We start from the raw sequence: 9,800 nt of genomic DNA, 5'->3' as shown, positions 1-9,800 counted from the left end.
GAAGAAAATTACAAATGAAATTCAACAGGATGTTCTGAAGGAAAGAGAAATTTCAAAGGAAGGAAATTTTAATGTAAATTCTGAAAGAAGTTCCAAAGAAATTCCGAAGAAAATTCCTAAGAAAATTCTTATGGAAATGGTGAAGGTAAATACAAAAGAAATTCTGAAGAATATTTCAAAAGAAACTTCGAGGAAAATTTCAAAGGAACTGCCGAAGAAATGATGGAAGTTCTTAAGGAAATTTAGATGGAAACGCCAAAGCAAAATCCAGAGGAAATTCTGACAAAAATTCCAAAAGAAATTATAAACGATACTTCAAAGAAAATTCCAATAGTAATGCAGAAGGAGAATCCAAAGAATATTCCAAAGGTAATTCTGAAGAAAATTCCGATGGAAATGCCAATGGTAATTAAAAAAAAAAATCATAGGAAATTCTAAAGAAATTAAAAAAAAAATCCAAGGAAATTCCAAACATATTAAAAAGAAAAAAGAAATTCCAAAGAAATTTCAAAAGAAATTCCAAAGAAATTTCAAAAGAAATTCCAAAGAAATTTCAAAAGAAATTCCAAAGCAATTTCAAATGAAATTTAGAAGGGAATTACAAAGGAAATTCCGACGGGAGTTCCAAAGAAAATTCCAAGGGAAATTCTAAAGGAAATTCAGATGAAGGCAAAAGAAGTTTCGAAGAAAATTCCAAAAGAAATTTAGAAGGATATTCCGAAAAAAATTTAGAAAAAAGATCCCTAAGGAAATTTTAAGGGCATGTTAAAGAAAATTCTAAAAAATAAATCCACAGGGAATTACGAGTTATGAAGGAAATTACAACAAAAAAAAATTCAGAGGAAAAATAAATTCCTAAAAAAAATTCCAAAGAAAAATCAGAAGAAAATTCCTAATTCAACAAAAACTCCAAAGGACATTACGATGGAAACGTCGAAGAAAAATACGAAAGGAAGATCCAAAAGCATGTCCAAAAGCAATTCTAAAAAAAAAAATCTACAGGAAATTCCAAGTTCTGAAGAAAACAACAAAGAGAATTTTAAAGATAATTTAAAGAAAACTTTAAAGATAATTCCAATGAAAGTTCCGAAGGAAATTTCAAAGAGAATTCTTAAGAAAATTCCGAAGAATGTTCCAAAGGATATTCCGAATGGAATTCCAAATGAAATTCTGAAATTAATTCCATAGGGAATTTCAAACGAATGTCTAAAGGAAACTCAAAAAGAAATTCCACTGGGAACTCCGAAGAAAATTTCAAAGGAAGTCACAATTCCGAAGGAACATACCGAACGAACTTTCCGAAGCAACTTCCTGAAGGAATTTCCTTTGAGAGCTTTCGGAGGATTCGCATATATATACTACCAGAAGGAATTGCTGGAGAAACTGCACGGAAGAACTTCCGGAGCAACTTCCTGATGGAACTACCAGTACGAACTTTTCCGATAAACATCTGGAGTTGGGGGATTTTAGAAAAAAATCTTTCTATAGGATTCCGGAGCTGTAAGATTGTGGAAAAGAGATAGTAAGCAATGAAATTTGGTAAGAATAAGAAGAAATAAAATCTTAATATCAGCTGTCAAACAATATCACCATAATATCCAGTGTGATCGGGTTTCGTGATACACTTGTATCATGATACAACTCCTTAGTCTGAACAAGGCAATAGGCATGTCTTATTTTTTGAGGACCATTGGGATTTTTAAAAATGTGCACCGGCTCGTAGTTATTTCGGTGGGTTACCTCCTTTTAAGTCAACTAGTACCCAACTAATTGGCATGGCTCTGGCTCCAATTCAATTTGTTTTCATGGTTTAGACTACAGACGCTATGGGAACTATATTATACAGTGAGACCAGCTTTGGCCTTGAGTGTTTTTAGGATGCTTATGGAACTCTGTAGAAGCGGTTTCTGATAGGTAAATTATATTTTTCTTCTAAACCTGCGAATTTGGGCGCCCATACTTCATCGTATACAAAAACTAGCTCAGACATGGTAGTGTGAAATCATTTCAAGGATATTAGCCACCAAATAATACCAATTAGTAAAACTAGACGTAAAAGGAAGTTGAAGTCATTTTTACTCTATCTGACCCAGTAACCCACCGCAATTTCTCCGAACCGGTAATCTTCAACAAGTTAAAAAAATCCTGAAAAACTATACTTCCATTCAAACCAAAACGAAAGCAATCCGTCAAAAAATGTCGAAATGACAGCAATTTGAACTTCTTTTCATTTGCTGGGCGGATACGGTTTGAAGAAGGAAAGAGAAGAAAGCTCTAAATCAATTCAATCCCAAAATTACCATTTTTGACCTTTTTGTCCTCGTGAGGGCAAACCACAGTCAAAAGTTAAATTCACGGAGCGCATCCCTGTTGAATTTAAATCGACAAAAGTAATCAGGAGAGTTCTTTGTCCCACCAAACCCTCCAGTTTCGCAATTCTCCCAGAAAAGCACCAGTAATAAATTTGTTTCCTTACTCAGCAGCGAAAGAAACAACGGTCGCAAGTCCCCACGACCTCGACCGAAATCCCCGAGTGTCAATCTAAAGCCAGTCAGGGTGTACCCACAACCAGTCAGTAGTGCAAGGATGCCCGTCTCCGGTTGAATGACGGAGACCGAGGCGAATAATCCCACCCGTTACAAACTTTTTCTCCTTCTCTGGTGAGGTAAACCGAACAATTGATTACAACAAAATTGCACCACAATTATATCGCAACTTGTTTCAAATAATTGTTTTGTTTCATTCTTGTAAGAATCTCTTTGAGTTTGTTGAGAAAATTACAACACCAACTAAACAAAATCAGATATGATAACAAATGCTGTTTCAAATGTGTTTCAATCAAAACCTAATTATAACATAGTTTGATATAAGGAATCTGAGAACAAAAGCATTTATATGATTGGTTTTATTTTATGTTAAGAAAGTAACTTATTTTGTTATAACAGTTTTGGGGAATATTGCGATGGATTATATTTTGAAATTAATTGAAAACATTGTGAGTAATATTGTTGTTTATTTTTTATTATCATATTCTTTATTATAGAGATTTTTCGCCCATGGCAGTTTAAATTTTGTTTATTGTACAGTAAATGATGTTATGATTTTATCTTCTAACCAGATAAAACACATTTTATAAAAAAAACTTACTCAATGAGTAACGATCGCTGTTACAAATCTGTTTCAATCCACTGGTCGGGTCCTCTCGAGTGGAGCACATTTGTTTGGTCACAAGAGTGTGTGGCATGGCGCCGAGGACACTTTTATGGATGTGCACTTTGGTCAATGCTCGAATGGAACCGGCGGCGGGGTGATGATGGAGCAGAACGTTGCCTGTTTGCCCACTTTGTTTCACGAGTGTGTAGGAATGCTTCGTTGCAAAAATGGATATTTTACCGCCGGAGAAAATATCACGCTCACTAGAATCACACATCCCTACCGCTACTTTTGCAGTTGAAATTGCAGTTTGTGACTTCGCTCTATCTAAAGCGGACTGGATTGGGGAGGTGACCAGTTGCCAGACTGACTGTTTGTTACTTGATTACGGACCCAACCGTGCAATTACGAGGCCATTACCATGCAGAACGGTGCATCTGATCAACCATGTCACGATTTGATGCAGAGCCGCAAGATGATTCCGTAGAATAGCTATCTAATTCTTATTCTTGATCTAAGCGCCCTCCTTTGAATGTTGATTTAACTTTTTAGTTTCGCTTACGATAGTGTTTCTCTATTTATAATTCGGCAGATGCTACAGTGACTCAAAGTTATATTCGTCCAGGGCACGGTTTTCACATCAAGTTGGAAAAATCTATCAAGTGAGCAGTAACGTAGCTAGGGGGGTGCGGTCCGCACCGGGCCCCGAGCTCCTAGGGGCCCCAAAATCAGATTTCTCATACCATTAAAAGATCGACATAGCTTATAGGAAACGGACAATTCGTAAGATCCCAAAAAGAAAATGAGTATGGCAAGCATAAGATTTGGAGGAGACATGGATAAGCGATGTACAGGGGCCCCTTGATTATCCTTTTTTTTATACATATTTTAGGCCTAGGGTTAGAGTGAGCCGAGGGCCCCAAAAAACTGTGGCTTTGGCCCCCACATTTCAGGGGTCCTCACCAATATTTGTTTTGTAAGTTATTTCCCTTTTTGTTGTTCAATCGATTGCACGCATGAGAGAAATGAGCCTTCTTATAGCCTTTTAACCCGTATAGGCGTTAGTAAAAGCAAAAATTCTAAAACCGTCACCACTCAGCGAATTCTTAATGGATTCAAATGATTTTTTGTCAGTATTTTATGCCCGAGGAGACCACTTGGGAGGCTCAAGGAGAGGAAAAATGTTTAGGGTACAAACACATAATATACAAAACAGTAAATTTTACGATTTTTACTTATATGTATTTATACAAATCAAAATTCCTGCAGGTATTACTTTTTAAATCATAAAATAATATCTACCAAAAAAAAAAAAACATCCAAATTTATACTCGAGTGACTCCATTACGATATTTCTAAAAAAAAAGATCTCCTGATAATTTATATGAAATTATGCCGTGAATTTTGTCAACTTTTTTTTTTATCATACGTATGCAATTATTAAACTCCAATTTTTTTTTTTGAATGGTAATCTCAGAACTCTTCCGTAAATAACATTTAAAATCTTATCCACTCTCCATTTTTTGGTTCAAAAACTACTCCAGTGTCATGATACTATATATTAAACATGATGTAAAAAGAACCCAGTTTTTCCTACCTTTAGAAACTCCAAACAAACTTTTTTGAAGGGTCTATTATCGAGTAGTACAGTACAGCCAGTATTTTTTAGGAAAATTACCGAAGATGTATTGTGCATAACTTTGAAAGTTTGTTGAGGAATTCCTGATGGACTTTTAGAAATTAGGAACCATACGTCTAAAAATCAATCAATTTTTCAAATCTCCTTTACTTTGGTTTTTTTAAGTTTCCATCAGAATCTTCTATAGAAATTATCCTTAAAATTTATCCTTCTTTGATTTCTGTTTTTTTTTTTTTCATTATACCAGAAAGCCTCTAGAATCCGCTCTTTCTTTTCGTTGTATCGCACAAAAATGCGAACCAAGAATATGGATTCTGACATTAATTGGTTAAATTATTTCTAAAGAAGTGTTTAAGGACGCTCAATACAATACAATCTTAATAAATCGTTTTCCTTCTTCCCAGTTACTTTGCTACATTTTTCAAGAGATATTTCAAAAACAATTTTCTGTCCAATTCATGAAAAAACCAGGGATATAAAGCAAAATTTATGGAAAAAAACTGAAGAATTTTTGGATTTTTGATGTTTTTTGAAAACATTTCTTATGGACTTTTGTTGAACTTTGCTGAAGAATTTTTAATAAAATGTTTGGGAAAAAAAACAGTGCGGGTTGTGTACAAGACACGACCGCATGACGTTAACTAGACCATGTGATTTGCTGCATTTGAATTTAAGTCAATTCTCATAATTGCAACCTTCCTTTAGTAATGTAATGGTTTGTAAATTTAAGAACAGTGAGGAGCTCTCCGTTCGGAGAAGTGCCCCAGTCATCGATATTATCATCGCCATCGTACATTTCAATTTGCCGTATGTCAATTCTTCTTCTTTTTCTTGGCATAACGGTCCTCACTGGGACAGAGCCTGCTTCTCAGCTCAGTGTTCAATGAGCACTTCCACAGTTATTAATTGAGAACTTTCTTTGCCAAAGATGCCATTGTCGATTCGTACATCGTGTGGCAGGTACGATGAGACTTAATGCCCAGGGAAGTCAAGGAACTTTCCATTACGAAAAGACTGGGAATCGAACCCAGACACCTTCAGCATGGTTTTGCTTTATAGGCGTGGACTCTAACCACTCGGCTATGGCAGAGCCCTATTGACAATTGTCAATTATTCATTCCCAATCAGATCTTATATGCTACGAGAAGAATTAGGTGATTATAGCAAGTATGTGGTATACACATTAGGAAATATTCGCAATTAACTCTTTAGTTGGCCCTGAAAAGGGCCGATTGAACTGTGAGTAAAACGGACACACATTTTGAAGGCGCACATGTTGTAATCCTCCTCGTCCGATGAGGTTGGCGGTGGCGATGACGATAGGCGCTTCTACAGGCGGCTTTGGCTGATTCTCTTCAGTAATCCCATACAAATCTTGCGTTGGCGCTCCGATTCCTGCAGGATCAATTCTCGGAGCGCGAGTCAATCTAGATATCTTGTTCGATTTCACAAACCAGACGCTGGATTGGCAGCTTGAAGATCAACAGCTAAGCAGGCTTTTGGCAGCGAGGTACTCCTCGCTGAGCAGGTTCGGAGTTCTTACCTAAGACAAGACGTGTCAGGTCAAGTTACAAAAACGAAACCAATTGCCTGTCAAAAAAGACCATTTCTCATTGGTCATTTTGGCGAAGGCCTACTTTCACATCGTTGAGTTAGATTGCAACAGGGCATTTTGTTGCTAGTCAGGCCGTGTTGCTAGTTCATAAATTATCAAGAGCTTGGAAACTTTTCATAAAACTTTTTTGTTTCAAATCTGTTTATATTTGATCTTAAGTTTACCGCAAGTGCTCCTACAATGCTGAAATAAATGAAAAAACTTGATTTAGAGCAACATTGTGGAAATTTTGACTATTTTCTCTAAAATTAACGCCGGTTTTGAATATAGAGCTGATTTTGGAAAAAGCTGGCAGCCTCAATTGCACTTATTAAATGAAACGTGCAAGGAACAACCAAACTATGAGCCTTGATATTTGAATTTGTTCATAAGACTTGCTTTAAAAGGATATTGGTAGCACTGGCTTTTGTATTGTCAAGGTTATAGACTGAAAAACAACGGGGCAGTCTTAGTTGAGCTGTCACGTCCTGTCCTAGGTTCTTACCAGTTCGAAAGTGAATATGGAATGAAACCGAATCCGTCGAAGAAAGCATGTTTTATAACCTTAGAGTAGCAGATGATGCTCCTCCCTTTCGTGTCCTTCTCTTTCTGATCGACCAATCTGTGATATGTGTTGGGCTTAGAAATACTTAAAAATCGCGGGAAATGCTAATGCGTTAGAAAATGAATGAATTGTTGGAAGGGTTGACATTTACTAAATATTCAATATTTAGCTGTTGATAATCATTAGTTTTATTTATTATGAAGGTGAGTTTCTGATCCATTGGTGCCAAAATTATTACAATTGCGCAATTTTGTTACATGTGATAATTTTCGTGATCGAAGTTCCCCATAAAATATGGGAAATCAAAGACGCTGTTTGAAACGCCACTCTATTTTACAATCCCCTGTGAAATGTTGAGCATTTACCTCGACAGCACTGCAGCAGCGTACGCAGATACAGTCTCAAATTGTCGTGTCATTCAATAATTCATGACAAATTAAATTTAGTATGAAGCTGTGAGATTGTTTGAGAAATACAAATGTAATAACTAAAGTCGGAAATAATACTCTTTTCAATCTGTTTTACACATTTGATGGCCCTGAAAAGGGCCGATGGCTTTTGTTAGCTTCAATGCTGTGACAGATAAATAGCACTGTGGTATGTTATCGGTTGATTTCCATGGTCAAACGGGGAATCCCCAACGCAAATGTATAAATTTGAGCAAGTCATGCTTATAGAACGAACCAGCTGAATGTTTCGTGGTGTGGATGGTGCATAACAGCATTGGATCACTGGATTTAAGTCGAAATCTGAAAACGTAGCCCAATTTTGAAATCTTGAGCAATTTCACAAGCCGGACGCTCGCTTGGTAGCCCCTCAGCCACTCAGGGGGCTTCTAGTAATGGTGTCTAACGGGCTTGCTTCTTGACTGCACTGTGAAGCATGGTCCAACGCAAAACGAGAATGACTTAACAACTACCGAAAAGCTAAACATTACATATAATTTGCAATTGGATTAGATGGACAAATTGATGTGAAGATTTGCGAAAAAGTTACACGTCTTCTCAGTGAGAATCGAACTCACGACTCCCCGATCTCTAGTTGGGGCGCGTTAACCACTACGCCATGAGAGGACTCATGAACGCAGAAGTTAACCTGAATTCGATTTCAGCTCAATAATCACGTGGTCCTGAATGACTTGCCCGACCGTGTTCACAATCCGACGGCATAAAGAAGAATGGGCGAAGAAGCAGGAATCGGTCTGCTCTTATAGTGCGAAGCGGAATGCAAAAGAAGCGTGCGAAACTGCTTGAACGCGATTGGTTGCGTAAGAAAGAGATAGACATTTTCCCAATTTTCAATAGGTTATTCTCGATAATCAATAGTTTTCTCCATTTGTGAAAATTGTTGTATAAATATCCAATCGATTGGTGGGAAAATATAGAAAATCTATCGATAAATTGCTGAGTTATTAACGTTCAAAATCTAGCATAATTTTGTGACGGTCGCAAAATTTTAGATTTTTAATTAACTGGGTGTCGTAAGACGTAGTTAACGTAAAAAAAGTGATCTAATTATGTTTCTGTTGAACGGAGATGTTCTCTTGCTTTTTCGGATTATGTTGCGTTCGGCGATGTGTAGTCTTCCTCTGTATGATTTTATATCACATTGATAGAGTCATACCAAGTGAAGTAGAAATCGTAATGGAATGGCAGTTAGAAGTACACTAGGGCATTGAGGGAGCCGAAAAATCCTCAATGGGACGACACTGGGGCAAGGTTCGGGTTGGTCGAGTTCCTCTCTTTCGACACGTATGTGAAATCGTACAACGCGCTCGCGGAATGCTTCTCCGATTGAACGTATAGCACACGAACGAAGAGAAACATGCCACCATTTTTTAAGGGAGTCCAGTGAGCGATTCTCCAAGAAAAAAAAAATACGCTCTTAACCTTGATTACAGAAATAATCCGATTTGTTTTCAGCTTATGCCTTGTATTTGGCTCAGACGTGTTTAGCAAATGAAATATTATAACATATTATTGGTCATACCTGTCATGAACGTTTTCTTAAACACAGAATACTTTGAATGTATTCAGATCTATAAGCGTCATGAATCATATAACATGCTTAGGATACTGAAAAAGCATAATTTCTGGAAGTAATAAAAAATATTTTCTTACAAGTAGACTTCAACACGCAAAAACCTCATTTTACGAACTAAACTTCTTCATTTTACAACTGATTCAATTTATTAACCAACTCAATTTTCGAATCCCCGATCTAGTTCGCAAATTGAGATTACAGTATATTCATGATCATTACCATGTTACTTCATATTTAATGAGTTTCTGTCAATTTATCTGTAAGTTCAGTCTTGAAAGATCAAAGTCATTCTTTTCTAAACCAACCCGAAGTGCTTATTCAAACACATTTGACATATACATCGAACCAACCACCAACCCGTGGAAACACAATTTATGGGGCACATTTCTGCCACAATTCCAGCAATAATTTATCGCTTTTATTCATTACCATTTCCCTTCCTAACACCCCTACTAAATTACCGCTGTAAAAGTCGAAAACTTGATTGTCCACTACTCAAAAGAACCAACAGTTTATTGATTACCAAACTCTCGCCTTCGTAATGGCCTTCCTCTCACTTTCCTCATACCGTCTCCTTTCGCCACCACTTTCGAAAATAAACATGTCTCCCTCGACAAAATCGTGAAACTACCAAATCAAGGATTTTTGAAGCACTTCCCCTGTTTCCCCCTGTTTGACCTTCAGTGTGCACACCTCGAGCCTAAGAGGGCGAAGAAAAATGTCGTCGCCTGCCGGAATGTCGCGTCGCGTGACAGAATGAAGTTCGGACTGATTTTCGCTTTCTTTTCGGGCTAGGTGTTCCTAAT

This window comes from Aedes aegypti, chromosome 2, assembly GCF_002204515.2.
Source record: "Aedes aegypti strain LVP_AGWG chromosome 2, AaegL5.0 Primary Assembly, whole genome shotgun sequence".
NCBI lineage: Eukaryota > Metazoa > Arthropoda > Insecta > Diptera > Culicidae > Aedes > Aedes aegypti.
This window is presented reverse-complemented; position numbering follows the sequence as displayed.